Genomic DNA, 20,030 nt, shown 5'->3' with positions numbered 1-20,030 from the left:
TCTCAATAGATGCAGAAAAAGCATTTGACAAAATACAACATCCTTCCCTGATTAAAACCAGAGTGTACGGATAGAGGGTACATTCCTCAATCTCATAAAAACGATCTATGAAAAGCCTACAGCAAATATCATTCTCAATGGGGAAAAGCTGGAAGCCTTTCCCTTAAGATCAGGAACACGACAACGATGCCCACTCTCGCCACTACTATTCAACATAGTACTAGAAGTCCTTGCAACAGCAATCAGACAACAAAAAGGGATCAAAGGTATCCAAATCAGCAAAGAGGAAGTCAAAATGTCTCTCTTTGCAGATGACATGATACTCTATATGGAAAACCCAAAAGAATCCACGCCCAAACTATTAGAAGTTATAGAGCAATTCAGTAATGTGGCGGGATACAAAATCAATGCTCAGAAATCAGTTGCATTTCTATACACGAATAATGAGACTGAAGAAAGAGAAATTAGAGAATCCATCCCATTTACAATAGCACCAAAAACCATACGTTACCTTGGAATTAACTTAACCAGAGACGTAAAGGACCTATATTCTAGAAACTATAAATCACTCTTGAAAGACATTGAGTAAGACACAAAAAGATGGAAAAATATTCCATGCTCATGGATCGGAAGAATTAACATAGTTAAAATGTCCATGCTACCCAGAGCAATCTACACTTTCAATGCTATCCCGATCAAAATACTGATGACATTTTTCAAAGAAATGGAACAAATAGTCCTTAAATTTGTATGGAACCAGAAAAGGCTCCGAATCGCCAAGGAACTGTTGAAAAGGAAAAACAAAGCTGGGGGCATCACCATGCTGGATTTCGAGCTGTACTACAAAGCTGTGATCACAAAGACAGCATGGTACTGGCACAAAAACAGACACATAGACCAATGGAACAGAATAGAGAGCCCAGAAATGGACCCTTGGCTCTTTGGGCAACTAATCTTTGATAAAGCAGGAAAAAACATCCGGTGGAAAAAAGACAGTCTCTTCAATAAATGGTGCTGGGAAAATTGGACAGCTACATGCAAAAGAATGAAACTTGACCACTCTCTCACACCATACACAAAGATAAACTCCAAATGGGCAAAAGACCTCGATGTGAGACAGGAATCCATCAAAATTCTAGAGGAGAACATAGGCAGCAACCTCTACGACATCGGCCAAAGCAACCTTTTTCATGACACGTCTCCAAAGGCAAGAGAAACAAAAGATAAAATGAACTCGTGGGACTTCATCAAGATAAAAAGCTTCTGCACAGCCAAGGAAACAGTCAAAAAAACTAAGAGGCAGCCCACGGAATGGGAGAAGATATTTGCAAATGATGCTACAGATAAAAGACTGGTATCCAAGATCTATAAAAAACTTCTCAAACTCAATACACGAGAAACAAATAAATCATAAAATGGGCAGAAGATATGAACAGACACTTTTCCAATGATGACATACAAATGGCTAACAGACACATGAAAAAATGTTCAAAATCATTCGCCATCAGGGAAATTCAAATCAAAACCACACTAAGATACCACCTTACACCAGTTAGAATGGCAAAAACTGACAAGGCAAGAAACAACAATTGCTGGAGAGGATGTGGAGAAAGGGGATCCCTCCTACATTGTTGGTGGGAATGCAAGTTGGTACAGCCACTCTGGAAAACAGTGTGGAGGTCCCTTAAAAAGTTAAAAATTGAGCTACCCTATGACCCAGCCATGGCACTACTGGGTATTTACCCCAAAGATACAGACGTAGTGAAGAGAAGGGCCATAGGCACCCCAATGTTCATAGCAGCATTGTCCACAATAGCTAAATCGTGGGAGGAACCAAGATGCCCTTCAACAGATGACTGGATTAAGAAGTTGTGGTCCATATATACAATGGAATATTACTCAGCTATCAGAAAGAACGAGTTCTCAACATTTGCTGCAACATGGACGGGACTGGAGGAGATAATGCTAAGTGAAATAAGTCAAGCAGAGAAAGACAATTATCATATGATTTCTCTCATCTAGGGAACATAAGAAGTAGGAAGATCAGTAGGGGAAGAAAGGGATAAAGAAAGGGGGGGTAATCAGAAGGGGGAATGAAGCATGAGAAACTATGGACTCTGAGAAACAAACTGAGGGCTTCAGAGGGGAGGGGGGTTGGGGAATGGGATAGACTGGTGATGGGTATTAAGGAGGGCACGTATTGCATGGTGCACTGGGTGTTATACACAACTAATGAATCATCAAACTTTACATCAGAAACCAGGGGTGTACTGTATGGTGACTAATATAATATAATAAAAAACATTAAAATAAAAAAAAAAATAAATGCCTCTTTCTTTTATATATCTGCCTTAACGAATTCATGTGTTTCTTTGACTCCTGAAATAAAACCAGATTTTTTTGGTAACAAGCATAAAAAAGGCCTTCTCTACAGGTGTTTCTCTAATTGTGGTTCTTAATACTACATCAGTACCATCCAGGATTTGTTAAATATACAAATTCCTATGCTCCATCCCATAGCAAATGAATAAGAACCTTTGGAGGTAGGTAGGGCCTGAAGATACCCATCTTTAAAAAGCAACCCCTCCAAGGGACATTCATGTAAAACAAATCTTTACTCCATAAAGACTGATCTTAAATGCAGAGTATTTCACCCTCTATAGATGATTTTAAGTTCAATGGTCTAATACATACTGTTTCAAGTATAAAAAGTATTAAAGAATACTTTCCCAGTATCTCAAGAAGAAATACCAGAGAAACAAATCTTTTGGGAAATAAATCTTCCTGCTTATGCTACATCTTCCGTCTATGAGAACAGTTTCCCCAACTATCAATAGTGAGACCCTGGGAGTCGTGTTTAGTATAGTCAAGTATGGTATAGTCAAGTGTAGTATTCTTAATCTTTGGTTCTAATTGATTGAGCTGGAGTAATACCTATCCTGGATGGACCAATCAATCCCAGCCAACCACTTCCTGTCATTTGAACTGAGAAAGCAGAAGACTACCATAATTGGGACCTATCATCTTAGGGTTTAGCATGAAATTCACTAATTCTTGACATCAACATCCCCAGAGCTGCCCTGTTCCCAGTCTTAATTTAGTCCTGAGATTTAAAAAAAAAAAAAAACAAAGGATTTTTCAACAGTGAAACAAGAACAGGATAAAAAGAAACATTTAGAATACTCACAAAAAATTGAAATTAAAAAAATATAAATTTAAAATTCAATGTAAGGGCTGATAGATACAGTTGAAGACATCTCTTAGAAAACTGAGTAAAATGACCAAGATGTAGAAAATAGGAAAAGAGGATAAGGTGATACAGAGTGCCTGTGTAGAAATAAACAGGGTTTCAGAAAAAAAGAAGAGGAGAAAAAATCATCAAAGGAAAGAAATCTGGAAAATTTCCCATATTTGAAGGCCAAGACTTTTCAGATTGAAAGGGTACTCTAAGTGCCTAGTACAATTGAGTGCCTTGTACACCAAAACACAGCTCATGAATTTTTAGAATACTGGGATGGCAAGAAGATCAGATATCAGATGTATCACAAGGATAAATATAGAACAATCTGATACATAACAGTTGCTCAGTAAACTATAAACTAGAAGGCAATAAAGAAATGCCTTCTGAATTCTGTATGAAAATTAATTCCTAAACTTCTATATCCCCAACCAAGTTAAAAGTAAAATGAAAAGGTAGAATAAAAACGATTTCAGACAGCTATGGTCTCAAAAACATCTCACCTCCTATGCATCCTCTCTCAAAAAGTTATTTGAGAACGTTTTCCAACATAGTAACTGAAGAAACCATATAAGAGAAGGACACAGGTTATAGGACATAGGAGCTTGAACATGTAAGAGAAACTCTTGGAATCCCAGGAGGGTGTTAAGGGAAGAGCCAGGTGGACATCTGGACACCATGCATAGAAGGCAATGAGTTCTAATGGGCCAAGTCAGTAGGCTCCAAGAGAAAGACTTCTTCATGAAGATGAATGTGATAGAACACATAACATGCCTCAACATCTTGAGAGGGGATTTTTTTTGAGAGAGAGAGCACAGTACCAATGGGGCGGGGCAGAGGAAGAGGGAGGGAGAATCTGACGCAGACTCCGTGCTGAGTGTGGAGCCTGATTCCGGGCTCAATCTCACAACCCTGAAATCATGATCTGAGCTGAAACCAAGAGTCAGACGCTCAATTGACTGAGCTACCCAGGCACGTAAGAGGGTATTTAGACACACGGGCTTGCCTTAGTGATGGGCACATAGAGAACTAAGAAGGTTAAAAAAAAAAAGACAACAATAAACCTCAATTTGCAAGAAAATAAATGTAATCATAGTTTACTACAATGCTTAACTCTGAATAGCAATCACTTAGTCATCACATGTAAACATTGAATATTGATATAACAGAGTATAATTTAACACTTTTGGAGTATAAAAACTATGGAAAGTGTGCATATGAGCAGTAAGAGTAGGGGATGGAAAGAGAGCTAAATCCTAATCTTCTGCAGTGGAATAGATAATGACTAAAATGGAAAAACTAAGTAGTAACAATACAATCATGTTATTTGGAGACATGGAGAGAAACACCAAAATAATCAGATAAACAAGGAGAAATAAATGCTTATTACATGGAAGAAATCACAGGAGAGGACCCGAAGGGTGCTGTGTTTTATTACAAACCTTGTAAGACTGTTTTGCTTTTTAAATATGTACACATAACTTTGATTCTTTTAAAAAGAAAAAAGGTACTATATCAAAAGCTAATGATGTACTGTATGGTGACTAACATAACATAATTTAAAAAGTTAAAAGAGATTTTAAAAAAGAGGATTTATTAACTTGAGTCACAGAAATGCACAAGCTGGGAAGGTCTCACAATTGGTGTGTCAGTTTGAGCTCTCTGGAAGGCAGATGCCGAGGTAGAGTTAGGAATGCAAGAGTTTCACTGAGGCTGATGCCTGTGAAAGAGAATGGAGAAAGGGAATAAATAGGAGTAGGTATGGAAAGTCTCAGCCCACAGCACAGGTCTGATCTCTGCTAAAGAAGAAGGGGAAGGATGGGGGATTAGGTAGAAAGAACTTCAGACCATGGTGCAACTCTGAGGAAGTTTCGGGCAGTCCAATAGCAAACTCCAGAGCAAATACTGCCTCTTGGAGAAATTTCTGTCTGAGCAGAAATGGTCAAACCATAGTCGCCCCACCATATTCAGTCTTTGCCTCAATCTCTTCACAAAGAGAGCATTTCCTTGCTTTGAACACTGCAACATATCCTTCTGTATCTCCATGGTTCATACGGGCTTTCTTCCAGTGGAGAAAAACTTAGAATGAGATAAACTACAGCACATCTCTACAGTTGATTGTAGGGTTGCAGTTGGTACTCATCAGTTTCTTCTTCTACTATCCATTCTAAATTTTACGCACGAGATATCACTTCTGGAGGTCTTGGCAGGTTACATGGTGGTGTAGCCAACCCACATTTCTGAGGAGTATGAACCCTGACTCCTTCAACAGTCAGAGTTGCTGCACTTTTCCTTTCACAGTGACACTGGTCAACAGAGTACCACAAAGCCTGCAAGCAGATCCCCTGCATTCCATAGATATCCTTCTCTGCCCTTACTGTATAACAGCAGCCTTATCTCCTCTTGATAATCAGAGCCAATTACCCCTGACAGGATGGTGACTCTTTTCTCTCTTGCTGATCCCTGGACACAGGAGTCCACAGTGGCCAGTGGCAGTTTAGGTTGTGGTTCAATAGGACCCCAGCAAGAATGCTTCCTCTTTCAGGACCAAAACCTATAACCCTACAAGAACCCAGAACTGTGGGGACAGGAATCACAAAGTTCCCCAAGAGGTCTCTAGAAATGGTGGTAAATGGAGCCACTCAGGCTTCCACTCCATGGCTCCCAAGCCATATATAGAAATCTGAGTCAGTGTAAGTAAGTACATATACTGCATCTTATAGTACGTATTCTCCATCCTTCCAAAGTATGTTTCCAAGCTAGCACTCAATTATAATTTCAGCAGGTCATTCAATGTTCTGTCAGGCCTGCTACTTCTAGTTGGTGTGATAAGTGAAATGACCAGTAGATCCAATGGTCATGGGCCCCCCTCCTGCAGCTCCTTTGCTGTGAAGTTGCTCCCCTGGTCAGATGATGAAGTTGACCCCCAGTCACATGGATACCATGAGTGATTCCATGCTTGTGAATTGGGCACTCCATAAGGAATGCCATAATGGTGCTGGCTGAGGCTCTGTATGCAGGAAAGGCAAATTCATAACTGTTATAAACTTCTTTTTTTGTAAGAACGAATCATTGGCCCAGTGTAGCACACATTAAACTGAGTGGCAAATTGGTCTCTCAAAGAATAGTGCCATATTGTGAGCTCAATATCACTCTCTGTTGCTGACAGGCTGGACATTCAGAAGCAGTAGTAGTTAGATAGGCCTTGGTAAGTAGGACTCCATGTTCTTGAGTTCATGTATAAACTCTATCTCTGACACCACTATCACTCTGTTCATCTGCCCATTGTGCCAGTTCCTGACGATAAAGGCTGACTAAGGTCAAGTCATTTTGTCTACTCAGTTATTCAATGCTCCTTCCATGTTGATTGCATTCTGATGGGTCTGGCTATGCCACCATTGTAACAGAAGGGTCACAATGACACTTTAGGTTCCCAGGTTAACTTCCTATGCCCAGTAATCCCCCAAAATGTCTGGACATTCTCCTTTCTCTGAGTAAATGGCTGAAGGTCCTTTGGGGAAGAACTAGAAGAATCTCTACAATACATTTTTCCTGGGGACCTATTTACATTTTCAATCAACAGATTTGGGGTCTGAAAACTGGCATAGGCCGATTGGCTTAGGAACTGAGCAAGGGGTCACAACTTTTTATTGGGGGAACTGCCCTCAGCCTTCTGTTCACCCATTCTTGCTTTCTTCTGATTGTATGAGGCAACACCTTTGTTGGTTTCCCATTTATCCTGTCCCTAAGGATGCCCTGTTCTCTTAATCATCTCCACAACTCCCTTGTTGATTAAGTCTCCTTAGCTGTATCTCCATATTTATCAGTTATTACCATAATTATTTTCCCTGGCTTCTGGCAGCTAAGGGCCACCAGCTGGCCTCTATTGTTTCAGAATCCCAGCATCCCCACTGCTCCTGAGGAGCCCCGTCCTGTAACTGCATCGCCCACCATCAGCCCTGGCCTACAGAGAAGAGTCAGGACTCATCTTCTTGGTGAGACTGGTACCTATCTCATTAGCACATTTCTGATAGTTTGGTAAATGGTGTGACTTCTAGGCCCTCCTGTAGAACATAATCCTCTGGTGGGTCCTCTGGCTTCACATAATATGTACTTGTCAACATGCTTACCTTCCTAGCCTTTAAATCCCTTCTGCCACCATCTGCTATGGCCACGTGGGCATTTCAACTTCTCTAAGGATGAACCACCACTTTCTCTGGCTGTCTAAGAACCACCCTTGTGCCACTGAGAAACGTCCCAAGCCACTGAATTCTTGCTTGCCCAGTCTTATTTTCTAGCTTCTTTAATCAAGCACCCTGGCAGCTGCCAGTATATATGCTAGCTAATTCTTGCAGCTTCAACAAGGTATAATTTCATTCTTCCCTTTTCAGGTATAATATGTCCACAGTGGAGCATACTAGACTTGAAGCCTAGTGATTACCCCAGCAGGCAGGAGAGGAAGAGGGAATATCTCCTTGTGGGTGGCATGTGCACTAGTTCCTAAACGCTGGAATGGGCTGCTTAGCAGGCCTGCCACTTCTCAGTTCTCTCTAGGAGTTTTCTTTTTCTGAGAATTTTCTCTAAAATATTGATATTTCTAAAAGTTCTTCTCATGAACTTGATTACATCCTATACATTTTACAAAAGACATTCTTAAAAACACCATGATGATAAGAGGGGAGCGAATATTGGAGGGCTAAGCAATCATCATTGCAATATGCATCATAAAGGTATGCTCCCTGTGGATAAAGATCTTCCTAATTACCTGAATACTCTGTGACCTGTTGTTGTCCTATACCACACCTGAAAAAGTAAGATACTCTTCTTGGAAGTGCATCTTTATCTTTCTTCCTTAGCAATTTATACTATGACAGCAAGAAAAACAAACAAGAGTGCATCAGTGCTGAGTATTCCCTCTCCTCCTCATTCTGCTAGCATCCACAGCTCTCCAGCAAAGACGCATATAAATAAATATCTACAAATAAGATGTTTTGCCATGGAAATAATGAACCAAAACTACCCTGCTGTGTAGTCGCAGGGGATTTTGACAATCTGTCTTCCAAATGTGTGTAGCTGTATCCTGAGACATGGATAAAATATTAGAAAAGCTTCATGTCATACTCATTGGCTTCATGTCATACTCATTGTCATACTATAGTGCTCATCCCCAAATTCTACTTGGCTTTCCAGTGCAAGGGCCTTAGGATAACGACCAGAGTAACCAAGAGACCCTATCCCTCCGGTTGGTCATAGTCCTTCCACCGGTGTAATCCCTGGGCCTTGGGGGGATGTGCTGTGAATTTTTATTTCTTGGTTGAGTATAATAATAGCTATCATTTATTGAACACCTAGCATGTACTGCATCATTTAACTCCCAACACCACATAGATATTATTATGCCCAAATACTCATGTATTATACCCATATGCCCATATAGAGGAGGCTGGTTGCTATCAGCCAGCAAATGCCAGACACTGTTTGTTTGTTTAATTCAACCTCCCTCTTCCATTGTGTATATGATTCTGGAAAGGCTCTTCAAATTTACTGTAGACTGAAGAGTAGTATAAATACAGACCCGTGCAAGTATACCCATATATACAAAAATATTATGAGAGGGTCTTAAACATAGTTCAAAGAATCAACACCGTTCAAACAAGTTACTTACATGTACTACTTAGTAGGTTGCTAAGGAGGCCTAGTTGCTATGTAGCATTTTAACAAGTAATCATATTACTTTAATTAAGTTGCTATGGGGCCTATTAACAAGTAATCATATTAATCTTGTGTTTGTATATAAATTCAGTTTTCACTGGGCTAAAATATGGAACTATAGTTAAAATATGAAGCTTTGGTTCCTGTGGTTAAAACATGAAACTATGCTAATATGTATTCAGCCTTCTTAGTTTGTTATTCTGAAAGAATAGCTGCCTTTCCACACCTTTCTCAATGGTAGTGAAGACACCGAATGGCAGGAAAAATACTCCACCAGCCACTGTGCCTCTGCCTGGGCTCCTTCCTCCTCCAGCCCTTTATTCAGAATGTCTTCTTATCTGTACTGTCCACAAGGGCAAGGGAGTAAGAGGTTATTGCGAAGAAAAAATGGAAAACAATGGAGAAGAAGAAAATCAAGAAACTATTACTAGGAGGAGATTTACAATCAAATTTAAAATGGAAAGCTCCAGGGCACTGGTATAAATAAGCACACATAAAATATATCCCAATAAAATGCAGAATTTTTTTTTTAAAACTAGCACCCACATGTGCGCACACACGCGTGTGGTGGGGGGTGGGTGGGTGGGGCAGAGGGAGAGGGAGAGAGAGAATCTTAAGCAGGCTCCACATTCAGTGTGGAGCTCATGTTGGGGCTCGATCTCACCACCCTGACATCATGACCTGAGCCAAAATCAAGAGTTGGATGTTTACCCAACTGAACCACACAGGTGTCCCTAAAAATGCAGATTTTATAAAAAATATGCAGACTAGACTGTCTCTTTTTTTTAAGATTTTATTTTTCAGTAATCTCCACACCCAACATGGAGCTCAAACTTACAACCCCAAGCTCCAAAGTCACATGATCTACTGACTAAGCCAGCCAGGCCCCCTGAGATTAGACCGTTTCATAGAACTATTTTAAGGCCGTAAGGAAGACTCCAGCAATAGTACATCAGGTTAAAGCATGGAATTTATCATTATACCTGGGATTTAGTTGAGTCTTTGTCCCAATAAGTCCTTCATTTTAAGTGATATTTTAAATATTCCTCATCCTAAATTTGGTCAGATAATCAAACTTCTTTTAGCCAGATATTTATTTGCTATAAGCGTTTATCTCTCTGAAACAAAATGTAGTTATAACTTATAATGATATTTAAAATAAACTAGGGGGGGCGCCTGGGTGGCACAGCGGTTAAGCGTCTGCCTTTGGCTCAGGGCGTGATCCCGGCGTTATGGGATCGAGCCCCACATCAGGCTCCTCCGCTATGAGCCTGCTTCTTCCTCTCCCACTCCCCCTGCTTGTATTCCCCCTCTCGCTGGCTGTCTCTATCTCTGTCAGATAAATAAATAAAATCTTTAAAAAAAAAAAAATAAATAAAATAAAATAAAATAAAATAAAATAAAATAAAATAAAATAAAATAAAATAAACTAGGGGCACCTGAGTGGCTCAGTCGGTTGAGTGTCTGACTCTTGGTTTTGTTTTGGGTCATGGTCTCATGGGTCATGAGATTGAGCCCGGCATCAGGCTCTGTGCTCAACAGAGAATCTCCTTGAAGATTCTCTCCCTCTGCCCCTCCCCCTAGTCCTGTATGCATATGCTCTCACTCTTTCTCTCTCTCAAATAAATAAATAAATAAATCTTTGTTAAAAATAAGAAATAAGTAAAATAAAATATAATAAGATAAAAATAGCCCATTCTCTTGGATGGAAAGTGTCCCAAAGAGGCTTTATTCATTGCTGAGCTCTTGGCCATACTATTAACTGAAGAATTTTTTTATCCTCTTTGTATAAATTTCCTTTCATTAAAAACTAATTGGATATCACTTTGAAACTGTAGGATATAATTTTAATGGCATTTATGAACACTTACATTTATTTGCAGACTAAGAAAATCAGTCCATGAATAAGGCCTTGAAAAACTCAAGTAGCACTTTCTAAAATACATAATGTTATGGGAGATGACTACTTTGTTCATTAGCATTTTTAGGCTTTTAATAATTTAAAATGATTCCCTCTCACCAGAAGTTAATGTTTTTCTATATAATGTGAATTGAAAATAAATTGCAGTCTCATACATTGTTTTCCCTTTTATTTATAGAACTATCAGCAGTGGAAAAGAAAAATAAGATGTGCTGCTTTGCAGTGCCAATTTGGCATGTGCATTCTGGACTGGCCTCTGGGCAGCAAGCAATTTGACTTCTTAAAGCTGAAAGGTAGGTGAAAATGCAGGACAATAGAAATACCCCAGTGCGGAGTGTGACACCCCACACCCTCCATGCACTGGGTATTTTTTAGGAATTGTAATCCTATACCCTGTTTTTGTTTCGCTTTGGGTTTATGGTTTATGGCAATGCAATTATGAACTGTCCATACAGCTATAGTTTTTTCTCAGTATGTGCCCTCCACCACTCCAAGCTCAATCATGGTGCCAACCTGAATTCCTACAGACCCTAGAGCCAGGCATCATTAATTTAGGTTGGCATATGGGGATACCTGGAAGAAAAACTGGGACGGACAGTTGCCCCCAGAAGTTTTATTGGAAGTACTCTAAGGAGACATACCTTGAAGAAACTGAGGAAAGAAGGATGGAGCAGAGGGAGAAAGCGTCCCACGATGAGGTAGATCCAGAAGATTCTGCTGATCCTATAGAGAGGCAAGGTGGGCGGGCCTTTACATCCCCTCATTCAGCCAGTCATTGGCCATAAGCCACCTCTAGTAAGTGATGGAGTCTTAGGCATGGTAGTTCCCTGCAGCTGAAGGCACTTTCCCTGGGGCACACAGCTCTGAGACATCAGCAGCGGATATTCTCAGGCCCTGGGAGATGCTTGCTTTGGCCCTGAGGTGGGGACCCGGGAGAACCAATGCTCAGGCTTCCTCCTTGTATCATTCAGGTTCACTTGCTTCCTAGAGTAAGTTCTCCCCAGTCAGAGCTTCTCCAGAATTAAAAGGTGTAAAGTTGTCCACTGAGTACCTAAAAAAGTAAAAGAGAACTCTAAGGTATTATGGAGTTAGTCATAGCAGGAATCGCTACCACCCCAGGGTTAAAGGAGCAAGTGCAAGAGGTTGGGGTCGTTAAATCTTAGAAAATGAAGAGAAGCCGCTCTGAGGATCCAAAGGTCAGACTTTGAGGAGGGGACACTGCTTGGGGTCTCTGAGTTGGGAAGAGGGCCTCTGTGGGACTAGGACCCCAACCTCACAAAAGGGGGGTTTTCTGGCTGATGCTGGAGTCTCGGGGGGGGATGGGATAAACTCTTTCTGTAAGTGTTGGGAAAACTACCAAATGACTTTAGCTGCCGTCATGGGAAGGGTCTGCTGCTGCCACAGTGGAGAAGAACCACGAGGCTGGTGCTCACAGGGACTTCAGGGGGAGGGAGAAAGTCCCTCCTCCCTCATCCAGCCTTGGGTTCTCCTTCGGAGCCCAACACAGGGCTAGCTGGCCAAGCAGAATACGGTTTGCAGAATTCCCAGCCCCAGCACCACACAGCAGAGCAAGGGTGGGTCTGGAACTCAGAGATGCTGACTCGTATAACAAGTACAGAAATGCATACAATGGGTTAAGGACTTCTGAGAAAAGTGTCCCAATGTGGACATGGGGTTTGGAATCAGACTCAGGTTAAAACTTCTGCTCTTCTGGGGTGCCTAGGTGGCTCAGTCAGTTAAGCATTTGCCTTTAGCTCAGGTCATGATCTCAGGGTCCTGGGATCGAGCCCCGAGTTGGGCTCCCTGCTCAGTGGGGAGTCTGCTTCTTGCTCTCGCTCTCGCTCTCTTGCTCTAGCTCTCGCTTTTGCTCTATCTCAAGTAAATAAATAAAATCTTAAAAACACACACACAAAAAAAAACTCCTGCTCTTCTGCTTAGTGGTTGTGAAGCGTGGTGATTATCTTAATTTTCTGTATCTCAGTTTCCTTATCTATAAAATGGAGTTAATCGTATCTGCCTTATGGGGTTGCCTTGGGAGAGAAAGTCTATAAAACTCCTAGCAGTCTAACTCACAGTAGCTCCTCAGTAATGAGTTATGATTGTTACCATGGGAAAGACTGGAGACCTGGGGGAGACACTTGTGGTAGCACAGAATTTCAGTTTTAAAGACATGGACTGTACTGATGGTAGTAATAGGAATTTTTAAAAAATGGGATACACAGGTAAAAGAGCCCTTTGAAATAAAGAATAAAAAGCACTCAATGAGCCACTCTGGAAAACAGTATGGAGGTTCCTCAAAAAGTTAAAAATAGACCTACCCTATGATCCAGCAATTGCACTACTAGGTATTTACCCAAAGAATATGAAAATACTAATTCGAAGGGATACATGCACCCCAATGTTTATAGCAGCATTATCTACAATAGCCAAATTTTGGAAACATCCCAAGTGTCCACCGATTGATGGATGGATAAAAATGTGATATATATGTATATATATATCACAATGGAATATTACTCTCACTCTCTCTCTCTCTCTCTCTCTCTCTCTATATATATATATATATATCACAATGGAATATTACTTAGCCATAAAAACAATGAAATCTTGCCATTTGCAACAACACAGATGGAGCTAGAGAGAATTTTGCTAAGTGAAATAAGTCAGTCAGAGAAAAACAAATACCATATGATTTCACTCATAGATGGAATTTAAGCAACAAAACAAACTATCATAGGGAAAAAAGAGAGGCAAACCAAGAAACAGACTCAACTATAAAGAACAAACGGATGGTCACCAGAGAGGAGGGCGGGAGGGGGTTAAACAGGTGATGGGGGTGAAGGAGGGCACTGGCTATGAAGAGCACCAGGTGTTGTATGGAAGCCTTGCATCACTAAATTGTATACCTGACATTAATACTAAGTGTAGTATTAGTATTAGTATGTTAATGAATTGGAATTAAAAGAAAAAAAAAGAATTCAGTGACTGGATGTGTTGATTCCTCTGGAGGATGAAGGAAAGGGAGAAATCATTAAACAGGCACCCTATTCAAATGGAAATGCCCTTGTCCCCTCTTGAAAACCTGTTAGTGGCTTTGTGCCGGCCTAAGGAAGTAACTCCTGTAATCAAAGAAGTGTGTTTTAAGCCAATGTTGAGGTACTGTTTTAAATATACTTAACCATCAATTATTCACTCAATAACTTACTTTTGCTAAGTGCGGTTGAGGCTGTGGTCAGTCTGGTGTGCGTACACACTGCTGGTGGCCCCATGAACTAATACGCCAACCCTTTTGAAAAGCAGTTTGGGGAGGCTATCAAAAATGGGTTAAATGCTTACTTCTTTTATTCAGTACTTTAAGGTTGACATTTACAGGGAGAAGTTAGGAATGTACAGAATACCTCTACCACCCGAGACAATAATCTTAGGGGCAGTTACTCCTGATGTTGTCCTTTGACGACAAAATTGGCTTGACCCAGAATGCCATGTCTGATGTGCTCTTGCTCTTTTTTTTAAGATTTTATTTACTTATGGGGCGCCTGGGTAGCGCAGTTGTTAAGCGTCTGCCTTCGGCTCAGGGCGTGATCCCGGCGTTCTGGGATCGAGCCCCACATCAGGCTCCTCCACTGGGAGCCTGCTTCTTCCTCTCCCACTCCCTCTGCTCGTGTTCCGTCTCTCGCTGGCTGTCTCTCTGTCAAATAAGTAAATAAAATCTTTTTTTAAAAGATTTTATTTACTTATTTGTCAGAGAGCACAAGCAGGGGAGCGGCAGCAGAGGGAGAAGCAGGCTTCCCGCCCAGCAAGGAGCCCGATGCGGTAGTCGATCCCACGACCCTGCCATCATGACCTGAACTGTAGGCAGATGCTTAACTGACTGAGCCACCTAGGCATCCCAAGATGTGCACTTGTTCTTACTCTTTGCCCTAAGTCCTGCAAATGAACCAGGAGGCATTCTGTTACACGGAGTTACGCAGCCAATCTCTAGAAGGCACCTTTCCTCTAGCTCCTTGTCCATGTGGCTAATCACAGCCTTATAATTTATAAGTGTATGAGCTCTCTCAGTTGAATTATGTGCTCTTCCAGAAACATCATGATGGATCTGCTGTTTAAAAATTCCCTGAATGACTCTGGCTCCCATCCCACAACTCTCTAGCATGAGGTGTGCTCTGGGCTCTTCCCTTCCATTCCCCCTGCCATGATTCCTTCTGCTTCTGTCTCACAGCTTTAGCAAAAGTGCAGCTACCACCTTTCAAGCCTGCCATTTTCAGCACAGCCTGGAAGCCTCGAAGTCAAAACTCCATCCTGATACCCTGATACCCTGCAACTGTTCTTTTCACTGTTGCTTGCAAACTTCTGTTGACACTCAGATCAAAGGAATAGAAAAGCATGCAGTGATCCTTTGGGACGACCAAAGTAATGGACTAAAAAATGTGTTCTGTCGTGAAGTTTTAAAATATTACTCAAATTATACTGCTAATACAGTCGAAATCTGGAAAACCTATTTCCCTTTCTAGCCTTGCCTCAAATGCATACCCTCTGTGTCCTGGCACCTCCTCCATGAAGCCTTCCCTGTCCTCTTTAGCCTGTGAGAGACACACTATCTCTCCGCTCCCTCCCTGTGGATGATACTGCACAGGGCTTTATTATAGCAGCTCTTGTTCTGAAATAATAGTATGTAAGTGTTTTTATTCCCCTCTTATACCATGAGCCTCTCAACTTAGTGTAGAAGAGGCAGAACGTTACCTATACCGTCTTAGGGTCTCTGGCTGGACCTAAGAATTCAGTTGATAGAAGACAGACGAACAGGAGAAAGGCATACAACTTTTATTACTTAAATATCTCCGTGGGAATCTTAACAGGAAAATGAAGACCCAAAAAGCAGTTAGGCCAAGGTGTTTATGTACTAGGTTAAACAAAGAGTAGCAATCGTGGCAAAGTAACAAAAATATAGGGGAAGGCGACAGGAAGATAAGGTTTTGACAAGGTCTGCTGTACATATTTCTCTTGGCTTCAACTCCCCATTTCTGGTGATAAGAATGTTCTTTTCCTTCTGGTATAGGGAAGGCGTCTTCCACACGGGCATTTGATTTCCTGCTTTCAGGAAGGGAAGGGAAAGTCAGAGTGCTCTCTTCCTGTGTCTGTCGTGTTTTAAAGATTTTATTTATTTACTGGGGAGAGAGAGAGACAGACAGAGAGAGAGAGCACCAGCGAAGAGGAGAGGGAGAAGCAGGCTCCCCGCCGAGAAGGGAGCCCGATGCGAAGCAGGGCTCTATGCCAGGCCTCTGAGATCATGACCTGAGCTGAAGGCAGACACTTAACCGACTGAGTCACCCAGGCGCCCCTGTGTCTGTTGTTTTTTTAAGCTCTTCTAGCTCAATATAATCAATACACCAAAGTGGCATTCTCTGCTGCTCTCCGTAACATAATTAAGTACTTAAGTATTTGCTCAACGTTTGTTGAATGAATTTCTCACCTCGTGCCACTTCAACACTCGGCTTCCAGTTACCCATTCTAACGCAGGGGACAGGGGGCTCAGGCTGATATAAGATAACCGATAGTTCAGAAATCCCAAACGCCTGATTCGAAAGGCTTTGTATTCTCAGCAATGCAGTCACACACCCACCCTCAAATGGACAGACTGCCAAGAAGAATTTACAGGAAGAAGTCAACGGACTCAGACTCCCTCCAGGGTGGCTTAGCTGGTCATGGAACAGTAACACTGACGTGGTGGACTTTGCTCAGCCACATGCCTTTACACCAGATTCCCTGTGATCACACGTCTCACTGTCACAGCTGCAGGCCAACAGCTTCGCTCCATCAAAATTGCAGGTGATGACTTATATCCTCTATATCTTGAGACCAGTGTAAGCCTGGGAGGCAGAAGAAAGCAGATTGAAGACGAAAGTTAACCTTGCTTACCACGAGGGGCCTTGAATGCCACACTCAGGGATTTGAGTTCGAGGAGCCAGTGAAGGTGTCAGAGCAAGAAAGCCACGAGATGTGGCTTCATGAGGATCCTTTTGACAGCCATGTGAAGGGTGTGGGACGCAGGGAAAGGTCACCTAGGAAGGGGCGAGGAGAACAAGTGAAGAAAGAAATCTCTGAATGGAAATGGAACACATCTGTCAAAGCAGAAAGGGAAAAATGAAGAGTTGGTGATAAACATATGCAGTAAAGCCTCCTCAACTTTAACTCCTTCGTTGATTAATCTTCCGAGTTTTGCCAACTTGTTCTGCAAAGTTTTCTGTCAACTTTTTTTCTCAGAATCTCCTTCTATAAACATATAGTAAACACTTGCGGCTTTGCAGGTGATACTGTCTGTCAAAACTTCTCAACTCTGCTATCGCAGTGTGAAAGCAGCCATAATGACTGGTAACGAATGGGCATAGCTATGTTCCAGTAAAACTCTATTTACAGAAAATAAAAACCAAACAACAGTCGGTGATAAAGGACAGCCAACTGAAGCGAGGCCAGGGAAACAGAAAGCTCATTCTAGACAGCCCGCCATTTCTCCTGTAAGAGGGAAGGAAACCTGAGGAGGGAAGCACAAGGTTTCATCTTTGGGAGAGCAGTTTGGTTTGAAACTGACGTGGTGGGGCTCTTTATCCAGCAAGCCTGTTACCTCAGCGGTGCAACTGAGAGGCAGCTGCTTTGGAGAGAAAGGGAAAGAAGACAAAGAGCAAGTCTCTGGGACCGGACATGATGGCCGTAGGCATCTCTGCTGTACCTTGTGAATGGCCCTCTTTGTTTTTCTTGGTCTCTTTTCTGCTTTTGGTGACTCAGCAAGGACATACCAAGTCCTAAAGTCAACTTTTATTCATTCAGTTCATGTTTATAGTTCAAGGTGCTGGAGACAAAGAGGTGAGCAAATCCCGTGAGGGAATGAATCCTGCTCTCATGGGACTTAGACTCACGTTCTAGTGGGGGAAACAGGCAACTGAGGAGGAAAAAAATAGGAATAATTCTGCACATTGGTTACTGCTCTAGAGAAAGTAAATCAGGGTAATAGGACAGGTTTGGAAGAGGCCCTGTTTGAGCTGGTGGTTAGGGAAGGCCTCTCTGAGAAGACTACAGCTGGGCCAATGTCTGAGACAAGAGGCTCCGGCATATGAAGACCTGAAGCAAGGCCCTTCTGGGCAGAGGGGACAACTGCAGTGGCTCTGAAGTGGGAATGAAGCTGGAGAGCCAAGAGCCTACCCTTTAGGAATCTTTAGCTGGGCTGTTCTCCTCCTTGTAAACACGACACAACACTCTCTGCCCACCAACCCAGGTCTGCTTATGTTTTCTGTTTTCTACCTATTCTCATCTATTATTTAAGCTCCAGGTTAAGCCCCACTTTGCTCATAAAGCCTCCTTTGATCATGCATCTTCATTAAATCCAATACAGTCTATTCCTCTCCATTTGTGAGTAATCTCCTGCTATTCATTGTTTTCCATTGTACACATTTTAATCTTCCCAATGTTATTCTAATCTCTTAAAGGTGGTGGTATTAGTCAGGGTTCTCCAGAGAAATAGAACCAACAGGATATGTCTGTGTAGATACAGATATATAGATATAGGTAAAGATATAGATACATAGAAAGAGATATTTTAAAGAATTGGCTGCTGTAACTTGTGGGGCTAACAAGTCCAAACTCGCAGGGCAAACTCTGCAGAGTTGATATTACAGTCTCTCTCTCTCTCTCTCTCTCTCTCTGTGTGTCTTTATTTGTAGTGTCGAGTCTGAAAGCAGCCTAGCAATAGAACTCTGTCTTCCTTCCAGGACTTCAGTCTTTTCTCTTAAGGCCTTCAACTGATTAGATGAGACCCACCCACATCATGGAGCGTAATCTGCTTTTCTCAGTGTTTCCTGATTCAAATGTTAATCACATCTAAAAAATACTTTCACTTTCAGCAACCTTTTAGACTGGTGTCTGACCAAACAAGGAGGCAACGAAGCTTGGCTAAGTTGACACATAAAATTAATCATCATCGGAGAAGATGGAGCTTTAAGAGTCTTTGTATTCTTCACTGAACTTGGCACAAATGGATTGTGTGAAGTAAGCATCTGATAAAGACTTAACTAAAGGGCTCTGATTAGTGCTTTACATGCATTCATTCAGCAAACACTATATTTAATGAGGACCTACTTAGTGCTGGATGCTATTGTAAGGGCTGGGGAAATACCGGTGAGCTAAACTAATAATAATTAAATCTGACACTTTTTCATTTGTATGTGTAGATATCTTGTAGACCCAGTCTGAGAGGGTTTTTTGTTTTGTTTTATTTTTAATTGGCTGGTGCTGTGAAGTTATAGTAAGTATAATTCCTTGGTAGGTCTAGTCATCAAACCTATCAGAGTAGGATTCTAAAAAACCTCAGGCCTATGGGAATTAGGTAACTTGCTTAATCGTGTTAGAATATGTGGTAGACAAAATTCAAAACAGGGCTCCTCAAGATTCTTGCCTCCTGGTTATTCATTCAAACATGAGTCTAGGTAGTGCTAAGAAAGAATTTTGCAGATGTAATTAAAATCCCAAGTCAGTTGACCTTGACATATGAAGGTTATCTGGGTGGGTCTGACCCAATAGATGAACCCTTTAAAAGCAGAGTTTTCTCTAGCTAGCTTCAAAAGAAGAAATCAGAGATTCAGAACATAAAGAGGATTTGACACACCATTGCTGGCATGAAGAAGGAAAGGATGTGGACAACATTAAGGAACTAAGAGCTTCCCCTCACCAATAACCAGCAAGGAAATTGGACCTCAGTCTTGCAACCATGAGAAACAAATTTTGCCAACAACGTAAACGAGCTTAGAAGCAGATTCTTCCCCAGGTCCCCCAGACAAAAGTCAGCTGGTCAACCCTTGATTTTGGCCTTGTTGTGTGGAAACTGCTGTAGAGCTCACACAGACTTCCGACCTATGGAAGTAGGAGCTAATAACTGGATTGTTGCTTTGAGTGGCTTTTTGTAGTAATATATTATGCAGCAACATTAGAAGACTAACACAGAGTATACAGCTAAATAGTGAGGTGGCCTGCTTTCAGCTCTTGTTTTTTAAGGGGCTGAGAAAGTAAAACTCTTTCTCATTTCAATAATCTTTGACACACATTTGCATGAAAGAAATTTTTTGTTATGTGGTCAGTGGTATTTATCTATGAAAATACTGCAAATCTGAGACA

General features: G+C 41.6%; 1 long non-coding RNA gene across 1 annotated transcript in view; it reads right to left on the bottom strand.

The window, feature by feature from the left end:
• Positions 1–18,955, bottom strand: part of LOC148110659 (uncharacterized) — a 29,185-nt gene extending 10,230 nt beyond the window's left edge. The window contains exons 1-2 of the long non-coding RNA XR_015722527.1: positions 16,788–18,955; positions 11,513–11,922 (exon numbers count right to left, since the gene is read on the bottom strand). This is a non-coding gene — a long non-coding RNA (uncharacterized LOC148110659). The remainder of the gene's footprint in view (positions 1–11,512; positions 11,923–16,787) is intronic.
• Between the last annotated feature and the right edge of the window lie 1,075 nt (positions 18,956–20,030).

Source organism: Ursus americanus, chromosome 2 (genome assembly GCF_024610735.1).
Source record: "Ursus americanus isolate L20-20 chromosome 2, mUrsAme1.1.p, whole genome shotgun sequence".
NCBI lineage: Eukaryota > Metazoa > Chordata > Mammalia > Carnivora > Ursidae > Ursus > Ursus americanus.
This window is presented reverse-complemented; position numbering and strand designations above follow the sequence as displayed.